This window comes from Tupaia chinensis, unplaced genomic scaffold, assembly GCF_000334495.1.
Source record: "Tupaia chinensis unplaced genomic scaffold, TupChi_1.0 Scaffold000484_1, whole genome shotgun sequence".
Taxonomy (NCBI): domain Eukaryota; kingdom Metazoa; phylum Chordata; class Mammalia; order Scandentia; family Tupaiidae; genus Tupaia; species Tupaia belangeri.
The window spans coordinates 1,299,284-1,310,131 of record NW_006159996.1 but is presented as its reverse complement, the minus strand read 5'-3'; the positions used below and the strand labels follow the sequence as shown (position 1 = coordinate 1,310,131).

At 39.2% G+C, this 10,848-nt stretch overlaps 1 long non-coding RNA gene across 1 annotated transcript; it reads left to right on the top strand.

Moving 5' to 3' along the window:
- The first annotated feature begins 49 nt into the window (after positions 1 to 49).
- On the top strand, positions 50 to 6,890 carry LOC102492607 (uncharacterized). The gene is made up of 3 exons (XR_335657.2): positions 50 to 593; positions 1,690 to 1,783; positions 6,826 to 6,890. It is a non-coding gene; the product is annotated as an uncharacterized LOC102492607 (long non-coding RNA).
- Positions 6,891 to 10,848: the final 3,958 nt, after the last annotated feature.

Sequence of the window (10,848 nt, the reverse complement as noted above, 5' to 3'; positions counted from 1 at the left end):
CCCCCCCCCACCCCCACCCCACTCCGCCCAGTCTCTCCGGAGGCAGTGGGCCTTTCATCTCTCGGGAGGGTCTCACCTTGGCCTTCAGACACCCGCAGAGAGGAACTGGAAGGGCACAATTAGCATAAAGAAGAAAGAAGCCAGACCAAGTCCTGGCCCCGGCCCCAGGAATCCTTGACAGGAAGCGTGGGGTTTCTGCCCAGCCTCCCACGCAATGTAGGTGAAACCGGGCCCCTTTGGAGGAATGGTACTAAAGACAAGATCCCAATTTTATCCTCTTTGGGCCAAGAGGATGAGAGTTAAAGGAATGAGTTAATTTTCATAAATAGCTGTGTCAGCACGAAATGTAGAACGATTAAATGTCCTAGAAGACAGTTTTCTTGAAATCTTACCAAGTTTGACAAGATTTCTGGTGCACGGTAACGCTTTACCGCCCTGCCTTGCATACTGCCACATCTCCACCCTGCAACACTGCCTATGTAGAAATGCCATGGATCAGCTAATAATTATCTGCTGCAAAATTATTAGAACACTGCCTTCACCACCTTTATCATTATTTAAATAGACCTTCGAGACGCCAACCTGTGATTTAGGTAAATAGTCACTGCCCTAATTTATTTAATTGAATATATTTTATTTTGAATTTACTTTGCAAATACACAACAAAATGCCCTGTTAGGCAAGAGTAGACTTTTAAATTCATTTTAAGACCTTATCCTCGAAGATTATCAGGTAAAGCCTTGTAGGCTAGTAATATGAGCAAAGTGTAATCCAATCCCATTTTATGGATGAGAAAATCGAGTTACCAAAATGTAAGTAAATTGTTCAGTTTCGAGGAATCCAATAGAAGGAAAAGCCTGATGTATTATCACCTACTTTATCCACTAGAAATCTCTTGTTTTTTTTTCCAGGTATATTTTAATGCACCCTCTTTACTGTAGGCAGTGCCTGATAGCTGAGAAGCATCTAAGAGGACTCTAAAAGGTTTGATTTAAAATGTTCTGCCACAGACATAACAGCTCAGCACTAAGTTATTGTGAAACAATTCAACTTCCATACTAACAATGACAACGGAATGTTTATTAATCCCTAAAATATTTTGAGCTGGTTTAAGAGTGATGGGTCATTTCCTTTGAATTGCTTTTTTATTCAGCTCATCTTTTGGTGGCAGCATTACTATATAAATATTTTTTAAACTACAGTCTTCTGCAACTTGATCTTTTAAAGGATATTTTGTCCTATATGCTTCCAACTGTATTATAGAGATTAGAAACTGATGAAAACATGAAATCATATCTGAGAATTAGAATACTTAGAAGATTCTAGAGTAGAAGAAACAAGACTATCATAGACATTAATAAAGTACATGGAACTACTGAGAAAACAGATTAGAAAATTCCAATTTTTTTTTTTTTTTACCTGTGTGAGAAGCAAGAAGCATCTTTAAACCTTGTGTCTTATTGAAACAACACATGATAACCTACCAAGGCATAGTTTCTCAACACTGCATATTTATCAAACATTTGCAAGTTTAAAGTTGCTAGTTGGATAGTTGCCTGTATTTTAACTGCAATTTTAAAATTCAGATGAAGTTTTTCCTCGTGAAACAGCATCAAGATTATGAAGATTTTGAATGGGACTTTACTGTTGACCCTTGTTGAAGAGAAGTCTCTTTGACCTTTTTCCTAGCTCTCCTAAATTGTTCATATACAAAGTAAACTACCTGCCACTCAAACTTAGAGAAGACAAGCTGAACCAAGTGTAAAATTATGGCAATTTACAGGTAATTCTATATCTTAATTTCTTCCACATTTTTGATGACAATAAATATATATAATAATATATAATAAATGTTATATTGGGGTTATTTGGATCAAGTATATTCAGGTAGAATTATCATAATTAATTTGGTGTATTCATAGTAGTTCCTCCTGTGTCTCTTTATCCAAGCAACCCAATAAAATTGAGTCTAGATGCATTTCATAATAGGTTGCATTAAATTTACTGTGTAAACACAACCATTGACGAATATAGAGGTATGACAATCAGGAGTGGTTAAGGTATTTCTGGATAGAGGGTGAAGTGGTAATAAAGTCTTTCTTGATGGCAACTCATCTTGTCAAGCTTTGGGGGAGGAGTCTCAAGCAAATTGGTAGTACTAACTTACAGCATTATGTTAGGATTTTTGCTTTCTGTTGCCAGCAAATCATGCTGCCTGGGGGCCTTTGCTCCAAACTTCTGCCAGCTCCACTTTGGCAGTAAAATGTTCTGTTGAACAAAGTTTGCACGTGTTTTGGGTGTGAAGTGGTTCTTCAGGCATTTATCTGGTTTTATTCCAATTTAGGAACTTGAAGACAAGGGTCAGGAGCATGAGACTTGTTGAGTTCATGTGTGCTCTGAAACAGACTATTCTAGCAATCTTGAATTTTCACTTAAACAAGGACAGCTTTTTCTCTATTGGTGTAGGAGTTATTAAAGTGGATGCTTTAGTTTACTCTTGAAATGTTAACTTGATATTGAACCAGTTCTCATAAGCAGGTAAGCAGGACCCTCTCTGTTGAGTGCATAGAGCTAGAAAAATCATTCCTTATTCTCCTAACTACTACAGCATTACCAAAATGTGTTTATTCAAATGAAATTCACTAAATGAGAATATGCAACTGAGAGCAAAGGGACAAATACTTGTTTATACTTGATTTCATTTGCCAAATTTTATATAACTATAAGCCTCTGATCATTTTTTAGACCAATTGTCTGGCTTAATATTTTTGACCCACCTCCTCATCCTGAGTCATTGATTAGTAGTAGCATCTGGTGCAGATGCGTGTTAATTTTCTTTATTCCAGTGATTTCCCTGAAGGGAAATCTCAATTTCCATTATTTTTTATTTGCTTTTGTTTTTGAGAGGTTTTTGCTATAGGGTGCGTGCTTGCCAGAAAGACAGGGACAGAGAGACAGAAAGTGAGAAATCACCCTGGGGGGAGGGGGGGTAGCCACACCACAATCCCTTCTCCATTCTCCTCTCAGGATCTTGGGCACACATGCAAATGTGCCCAGCGTGAGTTTAAGCCACTGGATCCTGGACTCCGCGGTCAACTACATGGAAGTTCAGTGACATAGCCATTGCGCCAACTGCTGGTCCCAATTTCCATTATTTTTTCAAGTAATTCTAACAAAATTCTTCCAATTTCAGGGATAACAGTTTAAAAGCCATTAAAGTGCTGTTGTAGCTTATTTTTATTTTTTTAAATGTTTATTTATTCCTTTTTAGTGATAGGCAGGATGTGGGTAAACATGGGGGGGAGTGAAGAAAGAGATAAAAAGCATCCTTGACATGGTCTCTTCATTCCATGATCCCCTTTCCCCAGCTCTCCAGCTCCTCAGGATCTTAGGTGCCTGTGCACACACCCTGTGTGTGTTCTCAGGGTCTACCCAGGGATCTGAACCCATAGTCAGCATATGGCTTCCAACATTGAAGTCTAGTATACTTGGCGAACAGGGACCAGACCATGTTTTTGTTTTGTTTTGTTTTATTGTTTACTGTTTTTTGTTGTTGTTGTTGTTTTTTACCTTTTTTCCCTGGTTTATGAGTAATGTAAAGAAGAAAGTATAAAAGTAGTATGTTGAAATGATACTATTGTCTTAAATGATACTATTGTCAGTGAAATGTCAATTTGTTGGCTACAAGTATGGTAATTTGAAAATGGTAGTAATTCTTGGTATTTTTGCTAAGTGTGTGACCAAGATTCTTAGCTTGCATTTTTCCTTTCCTTTCCTTTTTTCTTTAAAAGTAATTCAGGGGCAGTTTCATAGTTTTAGTGGTTAAGGCAGCTGGATCCAATATGGTTGACTGCATAGTTCAAGTCTTGGATCTGGTGGCTTGAGAAACATACTGGGCACGTGTGTGTGCATGTGTGCCCATCATTCCAAAAAGAGGGAATGATGGAGACAAAGGGGTTGTTGTGTGACCGTTCCCCTTTGGAGGAATTTTTTTTTTCTCTCCCTCTCTATCTCACTCTCTTTCATGAGTGCATGTGCCCTCTAGGGAAAAAAAAAGTAATTCAGATGTCAGACCTAACATGTAGATTAGGTTACAGATAGAGAGGAAAGCTGGGTCTTTCCATAGAATAGATTTATCTAAATTGGAAAACACTGTTGAACTTTGTTGCAATGTGTTGGAAGACCTAAAACTTACTTGTTTACTTTAAATTATCAGTGTGTTGCCATTTTTATACCTAGAGGAAGACTAGATACATACACAGGTACATACATATAACCAGATACTACTGCCCTCTGAGGCTAATAATCCAGGACATTTATACAACTTAATGCAGTAGCATTTTACAATTAGATGAAGAGCAACAAGATTTCTCTCTCTCTGTCTTTATGGTGAGTAAAACGTGTTGGGAAAAATCAAGATGATACTTCAAGTAAAGAATACAGAGCAGTAGGTGGTATGAAGATTAAGGCAGCTAGTTCCCAGATGGCTGGCTCAAGACCCAGACTTTGCAGCTTGAAAATTACACCAGGTGCATGTGTACGCGTACCCAAAATCCCAAGAAGAGAATGGAAAAGATATTGTGTTATTGTCATACCCATTAAGGGAGTGATTTCTCAATCTCTCTCTCTATCTGGCGAGCACATGCGCCCTATAGCAAAAAAAAAAAAAAAAAATCAAAGTAAGTTCTTTAATATTTTGTATGTTATAGTAATTATGTTTACCTTGTGAGTATGCTTTTTCTTCTTGTCTACTTAAATACTCAAAACAAAATTAGTAAATGTAAATGTCATTTATTTCCTAGATAGTAAATTGATAATTACTTGATAAATACGTATTTGGTGAAGAAATGTTTTTTACATTACTATTTTGAAATTCCATAGTCATATTACATAAACATACAAGGGGACCTCAAGAAGTTCATGGAAAAATGACATTAGAACATGAATTTGGGGACCAGCAGGTGGCGTGGTGGCTAAAGCATTGGACACTCCCACATGGCCGACCACGGTTTGAGTCCTGGACCTGGTGGCTTGCTTTCTCACTTTCTCTCTCACACTCTGTCTCTCTTTAGTCAAATTAAAATAAATGAATGAATAAATAAAATTAAATAAATAATTCTTAAAAAAAAAAAAAGAACATGAATTTGTGAGGGTGCCAAAAAATTGAAATCTATGTAAAATTTTTCATAATATGCGTTTTCCATGAACTTTTTTTTTCTTTTTTTCTTTTTTTTGGGAGAGGTTTTTAGCTGTAGGGTGCATGCGCTCGACAGAAAGACAGAGAGAGACAGAGAGACAGAGAGACAGAAAGCGAGAAATCACCCCCCCCAGGGAGGATGGCCACGGCGCAATCCCTTCTCCTCCATTCTCCTCTCAGGATCTTGGGCATGCACACACACGCACCCGGTGTGAGTTTCAGCCACCAGATCCAGGATGCAAACTGCGGTTGACTACATGGGAGTCCAGCGACATAGCTATTACGCTAACTGCTGGCCCCATTTTCCATGAACTTTTGAAATCCTTGTATTACAGCTGATGTTTAGATGGCTTTTTCTTTTTTTAAAAACAATGTTTATTTAAGTCCATTTGTTGTTATTATTATTATTTAATTTTACCAGAGAGAGAGAGAAAGGGAAAGGGAGAGAGCAAGCCGTCAGGTCCAGGACTTGAACTGCAGTTGGCCATATGGGAGTCCAGTCCCCTTAGCCACCATGCCACCTGCTGGCCCCATCTTTTTTCTCTTGAACTTCTTTCTGAAAAGTAGGTATGACTTGCCCTATCAGGACTGGTTTTCAAAACACACTTTGCTAGTGTTTTGATAACTAGTCTATTTTCATATTTTATTTGATTTTTTGAGAGTTTTTTGCTGTAGAGCGTGTGCACTTGCCAGAAAGACAGAGAGAGACAGACAGAAAGTGAGAAATCATCCCCAAGGGGGGATTGCCACACCATAATCCCTTCTCCTCCATTCTCCTCTTGGGATCTTGGGCACGAACATGCACGCACCTGGCATGAGTTTAAGCCACCAGGTTCGGGACTTGAATGTGGTCAACTATGTGGGGGTCCAGTGACATAGCCATTACACCAACTGCTGGTCCCATATTTTATTTTTTAAAGATTTTTGCCCTAGGACACATACATTGTCCAGAGAGAGACAGAGACAGAAAGAAAGAGAGAAATCACCCCTTAGGGGAAATGGCCACACCACCCACATTCCCTTCTCTTCTGTTCTCCTCTTAGGATTTTGTACATACATGTACACATGCCTGGTGTGGTTATAAAACCACTGCGCCCAGGATTTGAACTGTGGAGTTGGCCATGTGGATTTAGTGCCTTTACCACCACACTACCTATTAGCCCAATTTCTTTGTCATTTGTTAGATAATATTTAATGTCTATTTGCCAGACATTGTTTTGGATGCTCTAACAAAATAAAATATCTGTTCTTGTGGTTTTGAATATGTTCCCCAAAGTTCATGTGTTAAAGGCCCTGGACTCCCACATGGCCAAGCATGGTTCACGTTCTGAACCTTGTGGCTTGCTTTCTCTCTCTCTCTGATCATATTGGAAAATAATAATAATAAAGTTAAATAAATTTTTTTAAAAAGAAGAGAGAAAACCAGAAACAGCCCCTAATGCAACTCTGTTGAGAGGTGAGACTTTAGAGGTGATTAGTGGTGTTATTATGGGAGTGCATAAGTTATTGAGGGAATGGGTTCTTTATAAAAGGTTGAGTTTGGACTTTCTCACATACACACTTAATGTGTGTGTTGTCTTCTGCCTTCCACTAACGGATAATGTATTAAGAAGGCCCTCCCTCTCCAGATGCGGGCTTCTTCACCTTGGATTTCCCAACCTCCAGAACTGTAAGAAATAAATCTCTGTTTTTTATCAATTATTCAGTCTCAGGTATTCTGTTACAACAACACAAAATGGACCAAGACACACAGTAATCTGATCTTTGTAAGACAGATAATGAGCAAGTGCATAACATAATGCTAGATAATGATAAGTGCTAAAAGGAGAATAGGAAAATGGCAAGAGAGTTTCTGTGTGATTGTGTGTGAATGTGTATGCTTGCCTCCCACCTGATTTAAATAGAACAATCAAAAAAGCCTCCCTGAAGTAATATTTGAACAGAGATCTGAAATATAGTCAGTGATTGAAATATTTGGGGAGGTATTTTAGGCATTGTGAACAATTATTGCCACAAAAAAGCCACCCAAGTGAGACCCAGGTAAAAAACCCATATGGTAGGGGCCAGCAGGTAGCATAGTGATAAGGTGCTGGAGTCCCATGTGACCAACTGTGGTTCAAGTCCTGTACCTAGCAACTTGCTTTCTCACTTTCCCTCTCTCACTTTCTCTCTGTCTCTCTTGTGAGTGCATGAGCCCTATAGCAAATTTAAAAAAATAATAAAATTAATTCTTTAAGCAAAAGAATGTACTTGTACTTAATTTTTAAAAACTATATTATAGGGACCAGCAGTTGGCGTAATGGCTGTTGCTGAACTCCCATGTAGTTGATTGTGGTTCGAGTCCTGGACCTGGTGGCTTAAACTCATGCCAGGCGTGTGTGCATGCATGTCCAAGATCCTGAGAGGAGAATGGAGGAGAAGGGACTGTGCTGTGGCCACCTCACGTTTCTGTTTCTCTGTTTTTCTGGCGAGCGTATGCGCCCTGTAGCAAAAACCTCTCCAAAAAACCCCCACTATCTATCTATCTATCTATCTATCTATCTATCTATCTATATTATATCTATCTATCGAAAAGTCATGATATTTTCTATGCAAAAATGCATCATGACTTTTCCAACAACCCAACACATATGTATTTTATATATATATGTGTGTGTGTGTGTGTGTGCTTTTTTTTTTTTTTCTTTAGAGAAAACTTTAGGTTTTCTGGGTCTTTATTAGATTTTCAGAAAAGTTTTTCATTTAATATCATCAGTGCTCTGTATATCCCATAATGATTATTCTATTATTTAACATGAGATTTATGGCTCTCAGCTACAGCTTCACAATCTCTTATCTTTTATTCCAAAATCCATTTCTTTTTCTTAATTCTTTTGGGGGCAAAAATCTGATCTGAACTGACATGAGTCTATTTTAAATCTTCATTTATTCCATTTAGTGTGACTTGATATATTTCATTGTAGAAATACTAATGTGTTTAAGACTGCTATCCAGGATGCCACATGTTAGGTAAAATATAGATAATATAATGTATTACATTTCTAAAATATGAAAAAAATTAAATTCAGGAACACATCTAGCAAAAAGATTTTGAATAAAGAATTATAGATCTGTACAATATTTTAAATTTTGATTTTCTAACCAAATATCACCGTTGATGTTAATCTTTATATATCTTTTATTCAAAAGTATACTATTTACAGGGCTGGCAGGTAGCATGGTGATTAAAGGTGCTGGACTCCCACATGGCCAACTATGGTTCAAGTCCCAGACCTGGTGGCTTACTTTCTCACTTTCCTTCTCTATTTCTGTCTCTGTCTCTTTCTGATCAATCTGGAAAACAGCAATAATAAATAAAGTTAAATAAATTGTTTTAAAAAGTATACTATTTACTTATTTTCTTTTTTTAGAGAGATTTTTGTTATAGGGTGTGTGTACTTGTTGGAGAGACAAAGAGACAGAAAGTGAGAAATCATTCCAGGGGAGTGGCTATGCCACAGTCCCTTCTCCATTCTTTTGGGATTTTGAGCATGCATACACGTTCAAGGGTGTGAATTTCAAGCCACTGGGTCCAGGACTTGAAGTGCAGTGGGCCATGTGAGTCCAGCTCCTTAGCCACAGCGCCACCTGCTGGCTTCAAGTATACTATTTATATAGTACTTTTATTATGTATCTGGTACTGTGTAAGCACTCTCGATATATTAATTCATAAAATCCTCTGAACATTCTTCTTATTTTTTATTTTTTTACTTTTTTTTTTTGAGAGGTTTTTCACTATAGGGCGCGTGCGCTCGCCAGACAGAGAGAGACAGAGAGACAGAAAGCGAGAAATCACCCCCCCAGAGGTTATGGCCACGCTGCAATCCCTTCTCCTCCATTCTCCTCTGGTGATCTTGGGCACGCACGCACATGCGCCCAGCGTGGGTTTTAAGCCACCGGGTCCGGGACGCGAACCGCGGTCAACTACGTGGGAGTCCAGTGACATAGCCATTACGCTAACTGCTGGTTCCCTCTTCTTATTTTTTTAAAGAGGTTTTTGTTATAGGGTGCGTGTGCTTGCCAGACAGACAGACAGAGACAGAGAGACAGAAAGTGAGAAATCACCCCCCACAGGGTTGGCCATGCTGCAATCCCTTCTCCTCCATTCTCCTCTCGGGATCTTGGGCACGCACGCACATGCGCCCAGCGTGGGTTTTAAGCCACCGGATCTGGGACATGAACCACGGTCGACTACATGAGAGTCCAGCGACATAGCCATTACGCTAACTGCTGGTCCCTGAACATTCTTATGAATAAACTTTATTATCACTGTTTCACACATGACAAAACTAAGGCACCAAGAGATTAAGAAACATGCCAGAAATCACACAGCTCCTAAGTAGCAAAGCTAAGAATTGAACCCAAAGAGTCTCCTACCAGAGCTTGGACTCTCTGCACTAAATTCTACCTCTCTCCCCATCTTCCTTTTCCCCATTTTTGTAGTATTTTTGTTATTTAATCTACTTTGGAGAAGTTTTAAATATTAGTTTTCTTTCTTTCTTTTTCTTTTTCTCTTTTTTGGAGAGGTTTTTGCATTGCCATTATGCTAACTGCTGGTCCCTCTTTTTTTTTTTTTAGAGATTTTTGCTAAGGGTCACATGTGCTCACCAGAGAGACAGAGAGAGACAGAGAGACAGCAAGAAACCACCCCCCTCCCCCCGGGGAGATGGCCATGCTGTGATCCCTTCTTTATTTTTCTCTTGGGATTTTGGGCATGCATGCACACACCCCTGGTGTGAGTTTTAAGCAGCTAGGTCTGGGACTTGAACCACTGTCAACTCTGTGGGAGTCTAGCAATGTAACCATTACACCATTTGCTCCCCCCCCCTTTTTTTGGAGAGATTTTCGCTATAAGGCGCATGCGCTCGCCAGACAAACAGAGAGAGACATAGAGACAGAAAGCGAGAAATCACCCCCCAGGGGGGATGGTCACCCTGCAATCCCTTCTCCTCCATTCTCCTCTCGGGATCTTGGGCACGCACGCACCTGGCATGAGTTTTAAGCCACTGGGTCCAGGACGCGAACCGCGATCGACTACGTGGGAGTCCAGTGGCATAGCCATTACGCTAACTGCTGGTTCCCCCCCCCTTTTTAAGAGAGATTTTTTGCTAGGGCACATACACTCACAGAAGAGAGACAGAATTCACCCCTCCCGCCCAGGGGGAATGACCATGCCACAATTCCTTTTCCTCTATTCTCCTCTTAAGATTTTGGGCATGAACACACATGCACCTGGTCTGAATTTCAAGTAACCAGGTCTGTGACTTGAACTGGAGTTGGCCACGTGGGTCCAGTAATGTGACCATGACGCCATCTGCTAGTCCCAGAACATTAGCTCTTCCTAGGGCCATGTTTTTCTTTCTACTGTGAAATATCAGACATCAAAATTTTATACTTTCTTTACAAACAAATATCTTTTAATACTTTTAATAATTTTATTTGCTTCTGGTATAATTTCAGCTATTTCTCTTTCCAGTTGAGATTGAACATTGACTTACCCTTATTCTCAATCAGATAGGTTTTTGTATTATCCTTATCTCTCACCATCCTTTTCCTTTCTTCTGAATATTTTTGGATAATTATGAGGCACCTTTCTTACTGTTGTGACCTTG